Source organism: Panthera tigris, chromosome C2, assembly GCF_018350195.1.
Source record: "Panthera tigris isolate Pti1 chromosome C2, P.tigris_Pti1_mat1.1, whole genome shotgun sequence".
Classification (NCBI taxonomy): domain Eukaryota; kingdom Metazoa; phylum Chordata; class Mammalia; order Carnivora; family Felidae; genus Panthera; species Panthera tigris.
In genome coordinates this window covers 157,079,211-157,095,279 of record NC_056668.1, presented here as the reverse complement: position 1 = coordinate 157,095,279, position 16,069 = coordinate 157,079,211, and the positions used below count along the sequence as shown (strand labels likewise).

At 47.7% G+C, this 16,069-nt stretch overlaps 1 protein-coding gene across 6 annotated transcripts in view; it reads right to left on the bottom strand.

The window, feature by feature from the left end:
• Positions 1-14,940, bottom strand: part of TCAIM (T cell activation inhibitor, mitochondrial) — a 75,422-nt gene extending 60,482 nt beyond the window's left edge. For 2 of the 6 annotated variants that reach the window (XM_007099039.3, XM_042956477.1), the window contains exon 1: positions 14,755-14,940. The gene's annotated coding sequence lies outside the window, so the exon portion shown is untranslated. Of the gene's footprint in view, positions 1-2,700; positions 2,827-3,182; positions 3,366-4,544; positions 4,807-14,754 lie in introns of those variants that run through there. The other 4 variants (XM_042956473.1, XM_042956475.1, XM_042956474.1 and 1 more) reach the window with 4 other exon arrangements.
• Positions 14,941-16,069: the final 1,129 nt, after the last annotated feature.

Genomic DNA, 16,069 nt, shown 5'->3' with positions numbered 1-16,069 from the left:
ACTGTCCTCTATACTTTTTTTCAAGCCCAGTGATTAATTTTATGACTATTACTCTAAATTCTTGTTCCACTATATTGCTTAAATAGTTTTTGATCAATTCGTTAGCTGTCGCTACTTCCTGGAGTTTCTTTTGAGGAGAGTTCTTCCATTTCGTCATTTTGGGTATTCCCTGGGGTGGCTCCAAACTACAGGGCACTTCCCCTGTACTGTCCAGAGAAACTTGTGTTGGTGGGCGGGGCCACAGTGAGACCTGATGTCTGCCCCCAGCCTACCACTGGGGCCACAGGCAGACTGGTGTGTACCTTCTCTCTCCCAGGGGCAGGACTCACTGTGGAGTGGTGTGGCTCCTGTCTGGGCTGCTTGCACCCTGCCAGGCTTGTGGTGCTGCTTTGATGGGATCTGGTCAAGGGCGTATTAGCCAGTGGATCCACAAGGTGCACAGGGGCGGGAGGGGTAGGCTCAGCTCGCTTTGCCTTCAGTGGTCTGCTTCAGGAGGGGCCCTGCGGCACTGGGAAGGAGGCAGACCCGTCGGAGGGGATGGATACACAGAAGCACAGTGTTGGGTGTTTGTGCTGTGCAAGCAAGTTCCATGACGGGAACTGGTTCCCTTTGGGATTTTGGCTGGGGATGGGCAAGGGAGATAGCGCTTCCCAGCACCTTTGTTCCCCGCCAAGCTGAGCTCTGTCCTCTGGGGCTCAACAACTCTCCCTCCCGCTCTCCGAGCAGAGCTGTTGACTTATAACATTCCAGATGTTAAGTCCCACTGGCTGTCAGAGCACACTCTGTCTGGCCCCTCCGCTTTTGCAAGCCAGACTCGGGGGCTCTGTATTGCCGGGCGGGCTGCTCCTCTGCTGCCCCGGCTCCCTCCCACCAGTCCGTGTAGCGTGCACCGCCTCTCCGCCTTTCCTACCCTCTTCCGTGGGCCTCTCGTCTAAGCTTGGCTCTGGAGAGCCCGTTCTGCTAGTCTTCTGGTGGTTAGCGGGGTAAATTAGGCAGATGTGGGTGGAATCTAAGCGATCAGCAGGACGCAGTGAGCCCAGCATCCTCCTATGCTGCCATCTTCCTGTCTTCCCTTAATGATTTTCAAACATGGAACAAAAAGTATGTTATACAGAGAATTTTTTGTTTGTGCAGAGAATTTATGTTGCATGCTTTAGAAGCATTTCCATAAAAAAATAAGGCAAAAAAAAAGTTTCTGTACCTAAAGTACTGGTTTTCAGTTGTACAGAAAAATTATATATTCAATGTCCAGTCTGTAATCACACGGCAAATTTACTACTGAGCAATGACTAATAAAGGACATTAATACTTAGAAATGGGACAACGGATTCCCCCAAAGAAAATAAAATGTTCCTAAATACAAATCTGAACATCACATCATGGTTTCTAGATTTAGGGAGAACTTAAAAAAAAAAAAGTGGGACTGTTACAGGTTAAAAGTTAGGTGCTTTCTGCCTGCTTTTTTGGTTAGTAGGCAATTTCCTTAAAAGGTGCACATGGCAGTAAAACGATTTCAAATCTAGGCCACCTAATAAGGTAGCCACCTAAAGCCACCTAAAGCCACCTTCCCCAAAGGCCTTAATGGTCTCACAGGTAGAATATTTTGTGGCAGGGAATGTAATAGACTCTGGTGTGGGTGTGTGTGTGTGTGTGTGTGTGTGTGTGTGTGTGTGAATGTGTGGCTCAGCCAGCCTTGCCGATTTCGAGTTAGTGGCTCCACGGACGGGCACCCTTAAGGTCCCCAAAAGTCTACGGAGTCTGAGTGGGCTCTCCTTGTCCTGTTGGGAGCATAAGGTCTAGGGCAGTATTGGATCCGATTCTGATAGCAAGTCACAAAGCTGAGTCCGCTCCAGCCAAACCTCACCTAAAGTTTCCCTCAGGAACATGACCAGAGGAGTATCTGATTAGTCCTCTCATCCGAGGAAATACTCTCCCTTTGTCTGCTTTTATGACACTGAACATGAGAAAGAAATTAATAATGGGATCAAAACAGAGTAAGCCTACGATTTTAGAGGTCATGCCCAAAAATTTTACAAAGGGATTTTTCAGGTGATTATGGGGTGAAAATGACACCTGGGAAGTTAAGGACCTTTTGGGAACTAGAATGACCTATATTCAATGTAGGATGGCCCCCAGAAGGGACATTAAATGCTCAAACAGTGCAGTGGGTTTGGCTAATAGTCACTGGGAACCCAGGCCACCCTGATCAATTTCCATACATCGACTCCTGGCTTGAAATTGCCCGAAACCCCCTACCTTGGGTGCGATTCATCCTTAGCAAGCAGAGCCAGGCAATGTTTTAGCCATTTTATCTGGACGCTCACCCAGGGAACCAAAGAAGCAACCCACCGCTCCTCTAATATTTAAAGGAGACGTGGAGAAAGATCTTGTCTTTCCACCTCCTTATGACTCGTCAAACTCCCTCCCCGATGCCCCTGAACTTTAAACCCCTCCCCCGTCTGTCTGTCCCATCTGCTGCTGTTGCCGCCGCCATTGTCACCACAGCCCATCTCCCTGCCCCTCTCAGACCTGGAGAACCTTCCCCCACAAAGGCCAGCAGCCAGACTGCACGCCAGACCCAGACCTAACGCTCTCCAAATGCCTGTAAGGGATATGAGAGAGCCTGAAAGACAGAATGAGGAGGGAACAGCCCAGCCCAGCCATTCCATGATGTATCACCAACCTTTCTCTATAACTGACCTCCTCATTTGGAAACACAACACTCCATTATACTCTGAAAAGCCACAAGCAATGGTCGACTTGATGGAGTCCCTCTTCCAGACCCACCGACCGAGTTGGGAAGACTGTTAACAGTTACTCCGTACTCTGTTTAATACAGAAGAAAAAAGAAGAAGAATGAGAGAAACATGACAGTACCTAGAAGATCACACACCTCCAGGGATCAATGACCCTGCTGTCTGGGCTCAAGCTGCCATGCCTGAAGAACGCCCAACATGGGATTTCACCACAGAAGGACAAGCCCATATCCCACGATACCAGGAAGCCCTCCTTTGGGGAATTTGAGCTGGAGCCAAAAGGCCTATGAACATGACTAAAGTATCATCAGTCACGCAGCACCCTGGGGAGTCTCCCAGAGACTACTATGAAAGATTATGTGAAGCATACCATGTATACACCCTGTTTGACCCCGAGGCACCAGAAAGTCAACAAATGGTAAATACCTCTTTTGTGGCACAGACTGCCCAAGATATCAGAAGAAAACTCCAGAAGTTGGAGGGCTTTGCCGGAATGAATATCACTCAGCTGATAGAGGTCGCCAGTAAAGTTTTCATGAACAGAGAAGTCGCAGCTGAGAGAGAGAAGAGGAGAGAAGAGTAAAAAAGAAAGCCACCCTTCTCGCAGCAGCACTAAAAGAAATGGACACTGCAAAGACAGGAAGACCCCAACCACCAAAAGGCGGGAAGCCCAGAGCACCCTCAGCAAAAGACCAATGTGCATACTGCAAAGAGAAGGGACACCGGAAGAACAAATGTCCGAATCGGAAGGGGCTCTCAAAACCCAGCCGATATCGGGAGGAACTCAAGGCGAGAACCTCACTGGTCTGGCCGGGGTAGAATCAGACTGAGGGGGACTGGGCTCTTTCTCTTGGCCCCCATGAGCCCACGGTCGGAATGAAGGTAGGAGGCCAAACAGTAACTTTCATGGTTGACACTGGGGCTGAATACTCCGTTGTTAATTCCCTGGTGGCGCCCTTAAGCCAAAAGACGGCAACCATACTTGGGGCTACTGGGACACGGGTGATGCAACAGCCCTTCTGTCAAGTTCGACAATGTGAACCTGGGGGTCACAAGGTGCGGCATGAGTTCCTCTACTTACCTGACTGCTCGATTCCTCTCCTGGGCTGAGATATGCTCTCCAAACTTGGGGCCCAGATAACTTTTGAACCCAATGGACACACTAGCCTCCAATTAAACCCAAGCAGGAGGAAACCCTGGTCTTGGCGATTACCCTGCCAAGGGAAGAAGAATGGAGACTATTCTGTGCACAGGCCCTACCCTGTAGCCCCTCAGAATTCAGGCTTACATTCCCCTCTGTATGGGCTGAAGATAACCCACCTGGACTAGCTTGCAGTCGGGGCCCCACCGTTGTTGACCTGATCCCTGGAGCCCAACCTCAGAGACAAAGGCAGTACTCTCTTCCACTCGAGGCTAGAATGGGTATACAAGAGCACCTGACCAAGCTCAGAGAAGCAGGTATTCTAATTGAGTGCCAATCGGCTTGGAATATCCCACTCTTGCCAGTGAAGAAGCCAGGAGGAGGATACTGACCAGTACAGGATTTGAGGTCCATTAACAAAGTGACTGTTTCCTTACACCCAGTGGTTCCGAACCCATATACTCTCCCCAGACTCATTCTGGGGTCAGCCAAATGGTTTACATGCCTCGACCTAAAGGATGCTTTCTTCTGCCTCCACCTGGCTCCTCAAAGTCAACCATTGTCTGCCGTTGAATGGACTGAGCCCGTTACAGGGTGCCAGATGCAGCTGACCTGGACACGACTTCCCCAAGGTTTCAAGAACTCACCTACTCTTTTTGGGGAAGAACTAGCTGCAGACCTCGCAGACTTTCTGAGGGAAACCACAGGGTGTGTCCTCCTCCAATACATAGGTGACCTCCTCCTTGCCAGCGACACCCAAGAAGACTGTATGAAAGGTACCAAGGCCCTCCTGCAGTTCCTGTCCTACTCGGGGTACCAGGCCTCTTGGGAAAAAGGCACAGGTTTGTCAGCAGCAGGTCTGATACTTAGGCTTCCTCCTCACAAAAGGAAAAGGAGAACTAGGACCGGGAAGGAAGAAAGTTATCACCACACTGCCACAGCCCCAAACAAAACGAGGTTTGCATGAATTTTTAGGGGCCACAGGGTTCTGTCGCATTTGGATTCCTGGATTCTCAGCCATAGTGAGGCCCCTCTATGACCTGATGGGAGGGCCAGACTGGGGGCCCCTCGCATGGACTGAGAAGGCAAGGGCTGCTTTCACAGAAATAAAGCGGCTCTGGGACGAGCGCCAGCCCTGGGTTTGCCTGACATAGAAAGACCCGTTAACCTCTTCGTACATGAAAAGGACAAATAGCCCTTGGAGTGCTTACTCAGAGTATGGGGCCTTGGCAATGGCCAGTGGCCTACCTGTCAAAAAAACTTGATCCTGTGGCTGCAGGATGGCCACCGTGCCTCAGAGTGCTGGCAGCCACAGTCCTGCTCATCAAGGATGCAGACAAAGTCACGCTGGGACAAACGCTTAATGTTAAGGTCCCACACGCGGTCATGTCCCTCATGAGCACCCAAGGATATCGTCTCCTCTCCAATTCTCGGCTGACACAATACCAAGGCCTTCTCTACAAAAACCCAAGGGTCGCTCTTGAAGCAGTAAAAACACTAAACCTGGCCACCTTCCTTCCCATGGGGGAGGGAGAACCCGACCAAGACTGTTCCGAAGTAGTGAATGAAGTCTACACCAACTGCCCGGACCTCCAAGACCAGGTTATATAATAAGCCCAGAGATCACCCTGTTCAGCGATGGGAGCAGCTATTTACAAGAGGGCAGCCGAAGAGCAGGATATGTAGTAACCACAACCACCAAAGTTCTGGAAGCCAAGGCCTTGCCGGAAGGATGGTCGGCACAATGGGCTGAACTGTACACCTTAACCCGAGCCCTCATCCTTAGCAAAGGTAAATGAGTTAACATCTACACTGATTCCCAGTATACCTTTGCTACTGTGCATGTACACAGGGCCATCTATAAAGAAAGAGGTCTCCTTACTGCTGCAGGGAAAACTATCAAAAACAAGGAAGAAATACTAAAGCTTCTTGAGACCGTATGGCTACCAGACAAGGTAGCCATCTTACACTGTAAGGGACATCAGAAAGGAGATGACCCTATAACTCAAGGAAATCGCCTGGCCGACAAAACAGCTGGAGCGGCTGCCTGTGGTGACCCAGGACAAGCTCCTATCTACACTATGACTCTTGCGCCCCACAGGGAAGCCTCCCTGCCCCTGTACACAAACAATGAAAGAAGTTGGGCCTCGACAGAAGGGGGCACACTAAGCGAAGAGGGTTGGTGGGTCATGCCAAATGGACACATCTTTGTCCTGTCATCTATGGGAAAACACCTAGTGAAGGAATATCACCAACTGATGCACTTAGGGAAAACTGCACTGGAGGCCCTCCTCAAAAAGAACTACTATATCAGCCAGGTGCTGGCATTATGCCGAGCTGTCAGTGAACAATGTGTAACACGTACCAAAACCATGCTTGGTCTGCCCCATGGCCCCCGCCTGGCACGCAAATGATGGGAGCCGCCCCTTTTGAAGACTTAGAGGTGGACTTTACTGACATACAACCAAATAAAGGATTCAGGTACCTTCTTGTAATCATCTGCACATATTCGGGATGGGTCGAAGCATTCCTGACCAGAACGGAACGAAGTCGCAAGGTGGCCAAAGCTCTTCTACGGGAGATTGCACCTCGGTTTGATCTACCCTTAACCATACACAGTGATAATTGACCTGCATTTGTGGCAGACATTATACAAACCCTGACAAAGTCCCTCAACATTACCTGGAAACTGCACACTGCTTACCGACCCCAGAGCTCAGGGAAAAGTAGAGCAGATAAATCGCACCCTCAAGGAAACCCTGGCTAAGTTCCACCAAGAGACTAATCTCCCATGGCCAGATTTACTACCGCTGGCCCTCCTGCGTGCCCGATGCACACCTCGGGCACTAGGATTCTCCCCTTTCGAGTTATTATGTGGGCGACCCCCTCACATGTTTAGGAAAACTCCCAGGAGACCTACACCAGATTGGAGACAAGGGAATAAGAGAACAGCTCCAGACCTTGGGGGCAGTCCTAAACAAGTTACAGAGATATACCATAGAGAGGGCCCCAATTTCCTTAGGGACCCCCATTCACCCCTTTCAGCCAGGAGACTCTGTGTGGGTCAAAGATTGGAAGAGGGAACCTCTTAAACCACAGTGGACTGGGTCTCATACTGTTATTCTAACAACTCCTGCAGCCCTTCAAGTTTCAGGTGTCACCCCATGGGTCCATCACTCCAGAGTTAAGGCCAACTCAGAAGAACCCACAACCTGGCGAAGTGATCCAGATCCAGTCAACCCACTTAAACTGACCCTCAAAAGGGAAACTGCCCCTGAGACCTCCAGCCCTGCTCCAGCCACACCCCAGAAGCTGGCTGGCCTGCGCACGGCAGAAGCTTGAAGAATCAACGCACGAACCTAGCCCAGGGGTCTGGATGCAACTCTGCCAGCCCTTGCCCCTTATTGGTGTCATAGCCCTGATCTTACTTCTTACTGTTGGGCTGATAGAGACTGTACCAACAAGCTGGACACGGGACAAAAGATGCATGCTGGGTCTCACATACCTCCTCTGGATGGGAGGGCCATTAGGTATTGCCTGTATATTATGATAGCCTCTCTCACCCTCACAACTGCCGCTTACCCACTTTGCCTCTAGGATTGTTATATGACAATAAGGGGGTCAAGGGCATTCAGTGCCTTCACCTGCCTCCACAAGATTGCTACAAGGGAAAAACACCCACTCTCTGTCAGTCACCCAGTGCCCCAAGGACTAAGTATTGGACTGTAGAGATAACCCAAAATGTCAGGAACCCATGTCACAACAAGGGCCTCCAGAGAGGGAAGCGAGCTTGCTACACTTACTTTCCTCAATAGGGGAATCTCGGATGGGGGAGGGGTGCAAGACAGGACCCATCAAGAGGTTATAAAGGATACCCAGGATAGGGTAATACAAGCCATAAAGGCGACCACTCCCCCGGCAGCCTACCAAGGTGCGAACCTTTCAGCCCTCAATCAGATGCTTACCATTTCCCTACTCCAGCGTCGGGCCAACACTACTCTACAAGTCCTCCATAAAATAGATAATCACACCCAAACCTGCTGGATGTGCTTGCCCCTCAGCTGTAAGGCTTACTTAGCCACTCCTATCCCTTTGACCTGGGAAGCTCCTGAAAATCTCAAAACCAACACCTCTGTCTTAATTGGACCCCTGGTCACTGGGGTCCGTCTCACAAATGCCAACAATCTAATCTGTACAGTCCCTGAAGGTATGAACAGTACCTCCCTATGCGGAAGAAATATAACCTTAGAGAGGAATGCAACCCTGTGTTCAACCCCTGGGGTGTTCTATCTGTGTTCTAGTTCGGCCTACCGATGCTTAGAGGCCAAGTGGACTCAGATATGTTATTCCGTCTTCCTAACCCCAGAGATATCCATGTACACGGAAGATCAGCTCCTGACAGCCTTTAGCCCCAAGTCCCAGGCCAAACTGCAGTCTTGCTACCTGTTCTGATAGGAGCAGGAATTGCGACAGGAATAGGAACCAGAATAGGGGGCATAGGTTCATCTGTAGGACTCTACCATAGACCATCTCAAGAGCTAAATGAAGACGTGGAACAAACAGGTGGCAGATTCTCTGGTAACTTTACAAAGCCAAATAAACTCTCTGGCAGCAGTGACCCTCCAAAACAGGCAAGCCCTCAACCTCCTCACTTCAGAAAAAGGAGGGACTTGCATCTTTCTGAGGGAGGAATGTTGCTATTTCATAAACCAGTCAGGAATAGTTATAATTAAGGTTAAGGAACTCAAGGAAAGAATTTAACGTAGACAACAGGAAAAAATCAATGGAAAGGATGGGATCTCAGGGATTGGGCATCCTGGCTTCCTGCCCTGGCGGGGGCCCTCCTCTCCATAACTTGTATCCATTGGCCCCTGTATACTGAATGCCATGGTTTTATTGAAAACGCTGTCTGCTTGCCAAACTACTGCACACGTATCTTAGCCTTCCGAGAGTACCAACCTGTAAAACTGAAAGGTGATGCCTACTAAACATTTTTTTTAAAAGGCATCAAAGGGGGGAATGTTGGAGAAGTGAATAAAGTACGCCAAAGATGGCCGACAGGGCTAAAACAGACTCTGGTCTCTAGCTTATAGACACCTCCTCCGGGTTCTTCCTTTGTTTGCTGCGCGCACAAAACCCCCACAGATATGGAAGCGGACAACTACAAATTAGCCTCCCCACTTGCGTTCGGCACTCAGGTCTTTGAAGAAACGGTCTCCTCTGAGCCTGCCGGTGTTAAATAAATCTCCGATCCACCCAGATCGCCGAGTGCCGCTTGGTTTTTCTGCCAGCGTTCCTGCCTGGTTCCGTAACACAAGAACTGTCTGTTCTGCTACAAAAAAAGTTTCTTTAATGTGAACTAGCTTATGTGCAATTGGTGAATAAGGGAAATATGTTACACCTTGTGAAGTCTTTTCCCAGCATGTAAGTGGTTTAGAGCAATCAGAGGTGGTCTTTCTACAATTACAGTGGCTTCAGCTGTATGTAAAGACCTTACAAAACCTGAAAATCCCCCAGGACTTCCTTCCTTTGATTTAAGCTTATGTTTAGTGGCTTCAAGCATCCCTGCGTTTTTCACTACATTAAGCAATCTGGAAAGCTGCTGGTGCAGATGAAAAAGGTGGAGACTTCCACACGTCTCATTTGGAGTGGTATATATTTTTTCTTCATAACCCCTGTTATTTTAATGTATTATCCTACAGAATGTCAGGATTTCCAGGAATGTGTACATATCCTTACAGCAGAAACACCTGTATAATAGGCACTGTCACCCCAAACTGCGCTTTAATTTAAAATTTAAAAATTTTCATTAACTGAGAGAATACTTTAAGCTAACACTGTCTGCTAGACAGGAGTGGTTTAGTCAGAAACTCTACTGTAAAAATGTTAATTCCGTAAGTATTTTATTAAATGTTGTCTTTACTTTATCAAAAGGATTACATTTCCTTTTTTTTTTAATTTTTAATGTTTATTTTTGAGAGAGAGAGAGAGAGAGAGAGAGAGAGAGAGAGAGAGAGAGAGAGGAGGGGTACAGAGAGAGGGAGACACAGAATCTGAAGCAGGCTCCAGGCTCCGAGATGTCAGCACAGAGCCTGACGCGGGGCTTCAACCCATCAGCTATGAGATCATGACCGAGCTGAAGTCAGACACTTAACCGACTGAGCCACCCAGGTGCCCCAAAAGAATTACATTTCTAGTGCTAGCAATAAAGACTAACAAACTGAATACAAATGAAACAATAAATACAGGTATCATCATTTGTCCTTTATCTGGTGCTCCCTAAAGCTATCTTCACTGTGTATTTAAGAAAAAATGTTGACAGACACATATAAAATGCTGGAAATATTCATTACAGACTGTTTCTAAAAGGTGAAATGTAATCTAGAATATTACAATTATTTTTTAGTTCTCTGGATATGGAATCCCACATCAAACTTTTGTACATGTTTTAATGAGTGTGTTATGTATAAAAGTAGGGGCTACTTGTGTTAGGATTTTGTGAATCTTAAATAAAATACATAAAGCATTAGCAACATCTGACAAATAGAAAATTTATATGACATCTATTATTATTAGATAATTTGGGGCTCATAAAATTCTGCAGAATTCCTTTTTCCCCTCCTAAGGGCTTACATATAGATAGAACATGTAGTTAAATACAACATTTTATCCAAAAACAAATTTTGTGATTGGAAAATAAGGATAAGGATATGTGAAAGTCTTAAAAAATACAATGCAAGGCTAGACACAAGTCAAAAATCACAAATGAATGATTTAAGTTTACAAACTATAGGGAAAAAATTGAATCTATCAGAACAAATAAATATGGCTATTTATTTTTGTTATTCAAAGACAAATAAAGTTAGCATTTGCTAAGTAATAAAAAAACAAGTTTTCACAGGAGTATTTCTCTTTAAAAAAAAAGAGAGAACTTAAGTGTGTATAATAAAATTATATTGTGCTGTGGGAACTGCCTTTTTAATGAATAAAGTGGTTTTCTCAACTGGGAGATGGAGGGACTTCTTTTCCTTTGGCCAAAAATCTTCCCCTGCCCCCATCAATGGTGGCCAACTCATTTCTATAGGAAAATGCCTATATACATAAAATGTCCACTTAATTCCGATATACCCTCAACCTAATTATTACCCTAAAATGATTGTTTCCTATTTAAATCATTAGAAAAAATTAAAAATATGTGTTCTGGTTCTGTTGAACCAGACAGGACAGGAAATGCGTGGTTTCCCCTGGAAGTCCTAGGAGTGTTTTTAAGTGTTTCCATAAGCTCTGCTTGAAGAGTAGGCTGACAATTTGATCATGATGGGTGGGATCAGCAGTCAGCTCTGGAAGGGCAGGGATTAGAGAAGAGAAGAAAGGGGCGCCTGGGTGGCTCAGTCGGTTGAGCGGCCGACTTCGGCTCAGGTCATGATCTCGCAGTCCGTGAGTTCGAGCCCCGTGTCGGGCTCTGGGCTGATGGCTCAGAGCCTGGAGCCTGCTTCCCGTTCTGTGTCTCCCTCTCTCTCTCTGACCCTCCCCCGTTCATGCTCTGTCTCTCTCTGTCTCAAAAATAAATAAACGTTAAAAAAAAAATTAAGAGAAGAAAAAGAAACAGCAAACAACCTTTAGGGCAGTGGTTCTCAAAGCTGGAAGAACATCTTTGGGAATTTGTTATAAATGCAAATTATCAGGCCCCACCCTAGACCTGCAGAATCAAAAACTGGGCGGGGCCCAGCAGTCTGTTTTAACATGCCTTTAGGATTCTGATGTTTAGGGAACCCTAATGTCATCATTTTATAGGACCCAGGTGTCTGTCAGGAAACTTTTAAGCTTTAATTCATTAAAAAAACTTCTTTAACACAACCTTAGGGAAAAATCTCTAGATAGCTGTAGCGGAAAAGTCAAATAATTTTAAGTTTTGTTTTAACTAGTTTTCTGTATGATTTACCCACTTCTTAAGAAGGAAAAAAAAAAACAGTTCTAACTGGAAATGATGAGGGAGCATAAGGCAGGCTGAGGGCAAAGTATAAGTGAGCATTACCACGCCCCACCCCCAGGTGGGATATGTGTGGCATTTCTCAGGCACTCCTGGCTGCCCAAGGACAGAAAACAAATGGTTAAATGATAGAGATTGCATTCATACAGGACGTGGGTCTCCCTCACTTAACAAATCTTAGTAAATTACCAGAAAAGGCAATCTTATCAATAGCCTAATCTCCAGAAACCTACAGACTGTTTCCTGGAGCCCCAACATCACCTTCCCTCCATAGTGATGGGGGGGAACAAAGGCAAGAAGGAAATGGCAGAAAAAACTGAATTTCCTTATAACCTGCAGCCCACTTGACAAATATTTGAGGCTGGCAGAGTAAAACTTTTCTCCAGGAACTCCCCAGGGTCTTAATGTTAATGCTTTGCTAGAGGGAAAAACAACCTTCGCTGGACAAGACCTACATCTCCAGGATCCTGTGAGTCTTTAGCATATGAAAGTCTCCTTGGAAACTTGCCTCAGGACTTTACCCTCCCCAAGCCCGTAGTGTATAACCAGTCATTCTTCACAACCCCAACGCAGCTCGTTTTGCCCTGGGGTCCTGTCCCCGTGCTTTAATAAAATCACTTTTGCACCAAAGATGTCTTCAAGAATTCTTTCTTGTCCATCGGCTCTGCACCCCCATGAACCCCACCATCATCCTAAAACCTCATCAGAAACAAGGTTAAAACCCAGCCGGTTGGCAGGCATGGCTGCTTGTCTTTTCACGTGGCACAGATCTTAGATCAGTTCTCATCTCTGCAAGACCAAGAACCCAATTACATCACTTTAGTCAGAGATAAACAGGCCTAGGGAAAACAAAATCATAGGGGGCCTGATTTGATAACTGCAACGTCAACTTTTTAATTTACTATGAGAAATGTGATTGCTAACGACAAGAAGATTTAGATCTGTGGTTCTTAGGCCTTAGTTACCCAGAAAGTCAAATGATTTTTAGCAGATTGAAAATCTGCTTCAGAGTGGAGTTGGGTGCACTCATTTGCTAGTGATAAATAGTCTGAAAGCCTGGGACACCCAGGTCAACCGCAGGGTTTTGTCTCCAGATAAATTCTTCCGTTGCCTACTATTCTTCCATTTGGAAAAGGCCTCAGGCATGCTACAAAATAACTAATTTTTCCGACTTCAGAGGCACTCTGGGTCCCTAATTCACCTAATTCCTCAACAGGCATTTACCATGTTCTTATGTGCCAGACTCTATGCAAAGTACTGGGAATAAAAAAACAAAACAAAAAACACATTAAGACAATCCACTTGTCCAAAATTTTAGCGTAGGAAAGAGGGAGAGAGTGGAAAAATAGACAAAGATAATTATAAAACAATATAGAAAAATGAAATAATACAGCCGCGCACAGAGCATTATGGGACACTCTCTGGTACAATAGGTAGAATGGGAGAGGGGAGTTGGACGGTCTTTTCCAAGGAGATGGTGAACTCTGGACGGAGGTGGAAGATGAGGAAGGTCACAATTTATTTACAGTCCATCGAAAATGGCCTCTGTCATCCGTTTAATAGTGATGTTAGCTTTTATTTCGTAAAATGAAAACTTCTCTAACCTTAACCTAAACTGTGCGAACCGAGGCATTAAACCTATGCAGTTTCAGGTCAAATGTGGTAGGAAGAGATCATCGAAATTGGTGGAAAAGCCACATTATGGGTTGTTTAAAAAACAAAAACAAAAAACTATTCTGCTTACCCCTGATACAGAAACAGTAACAATGTTTGTTAAATAAAGGCCCTAAGATTGATTTTTGGCCATTTGGCATAATTTTTATTTGAAAGTAACTTATTTTAACAAAGTTTAATATCCCCAGGCTTCTCTCATTTAAACTGTGACTTATCTTACTATTTTGCAAGGGTTTAAAAGCAATTTGCTCTGTCAAGGAGGAATAAAAGCAATTTTTCATTGCTTTTCAGTTGACTACTCAGGAAAGCGAAAAAGGTAAAGGAAAAGCAAAAGCAGCAAGTCCCATTAAATAAATTAATAAATTACAGCAAGAGCAAAGCATGTAGACTCTTTAGTTTCCAAGTCTCTGGCTATGAGGTTTGAATCACGACAGTTTCCTATAAGGTAAAGGGCTTCGGGGATATAATTGCCGGAAGCAAACCTAAACCTTCTTTGGCTTCTCATTTCAAAACAAGTTAAGACAGGTGCGGTGCAGGTACCCCCGGCCCTGGCAACGCCTCAGTTCAAGAGTTAGCGCGTCGACCTAAGGTGACTGTGCACGCTGCCCGCCCAGACGCCCGTTCTGAGCGCGCCCGTTCAGTGCCGAGCGGCCCGGAGGTACCACTTGGCGCACCTCCCCTCCTGCTCCTTACAGCTCGGCCCAGCGCCAACGACTCCTCAGACCTGCTCCACCTACCGCCCGGTACCAGGGCGAAGGGCGGTCCCTCCCGCAGGGCGGCGCGGGGGCGGGGGGCGCATGCGCAGCGGAGGGCCAGCCCTGGCAACGGGAGCGCGCCGCGGGGCCCGGCGCTCCCGCCTCCACTCGCCGCACTGGGGGAGAGGCTGACAAATTCCTACCAGCGGTGCTCGCCAAGCCCCCGTCCCTGAACTCGCAGCCGGGCGCGCACCCCTGCGCGCGTCGCTCCGGCGCCAGCCGCGACGGGTCGCTCGAGGCGAGTCCGGCGTCTGGCCGGCGCCGAGCTCGCGCTCCCATTGGCCGACGCGTGCCCGGCCTTCCTTCCCTGAGCGCCTGCGCGCAGCCGGACGCAGGGGAAACCCCGAGCGGTCCCCAGCCCCGCGCTGGTAGCACTGCCCAGGTCACCGGCCTGGGGTCCCCGGACCTCTTGAGACCCTTGCCCCTCCGCCTTCTTACCGCCCGGCCGGGACGGAGCTCCGCCCTCCCCGGAAAGCACTGGGAGACGCGAATGAGCACTCCAAGACCTGATGGACTAGGCCGGAGGGAGTCAGAAAATGACTGGGTGGCAGGTGACGGGGCCTGACCGGAGCAGGGCAGGCTGGACGGGGAGCGGAGGGCGACCGAGCACGCGCTGGAACCCGGAGCGGGGACTGCCGGGGGGGGGGGGGGGGGGTGGGGGTGGCGCGCATGCGCCGGGCCGCCCTCCGCCCTCCCGCCCCGCGTCCCCCACCGGGGCGGCCTGGGAGCGTGGGGGGCGGGGGGAGGCTGGCCCTGTGAAACGCGCTCGGCGCTTTCGGAGCTGATGCCTTAGGTCGGCTCTCAGTGGGGAGTACCAGGTTTTAAAGGTATTAACGTGTGCCCTTTGGCATTCCATATAGAAACATAGCTAATTTTTAAACATTTCTTTTCTCCAGCTTGCATTTTCTGACTTTGGTCCCTTCGATATCTGACCTTTTTCAAACTTGAAGCGCCCCCTTGCCCTCCCGTCACCGCCGCCTCTTTAAACTATTCATCTAGGGTTTTAGCTTTATTTTGCTCTTTTGGCTTCGATTATTCCTAGAAACAGCAACAACTGAAATTAGGCAAATGCAACAAACGCTCTTTTCCCTTTCTTTGGCACTGTTGACAGAAGCAAAAAGGAGCTCCTCCATTTTTTCCAACCCTAGGACCGTAAGGGCTCTTGATTTGTCCTTAGAAAGGGCCTGGCCACTTGTAATCTATTCCGTTCAATCCCATTTTTTTTAAAAAAATTATTTTAAATGTTTTTTATTTGTTTTGGAGAGAGACAGAGCATTAATGGGGGAGGAGCAAAGAGAGACGGAGGCCCAGAATCCGAAGCAGACTCCGGGCTCCGAGCTGTCAGCGCAGAGCCCAACATGGGGCTCCAACCCACAAACCGGGAGTGAGATCATGACCTGAGCTGAAGTCGGTTGCTTGACTGAGCCACCCAGGCGCCCCAATCCCATTTTTTCTTAAAAGCTTAATTTACAGGGTGCCTGCTTGGCTCAGTTAAGCCTCCCACTCTTGATTTTGGCTCAGGTCATGATCGGTGGTTTTCTGAGTTAAAGCCCCGAATCGGACTCTGTGCAGGCAGCCCAGAGCCTGCTTGGGATTCTCTCTCCCTCTCCCTCTGCCCTTTCCCCACTCACGCTGTCTCTGTCTCTCTCAAAATAAAAAAAAAAAAACATTTTTTTATTAAAATAAAAAATTTTTTAAAAGTTTAATTTATGCTCTTTGCCATTTTAATCCTTTCAGATGCATCCTAGCCACA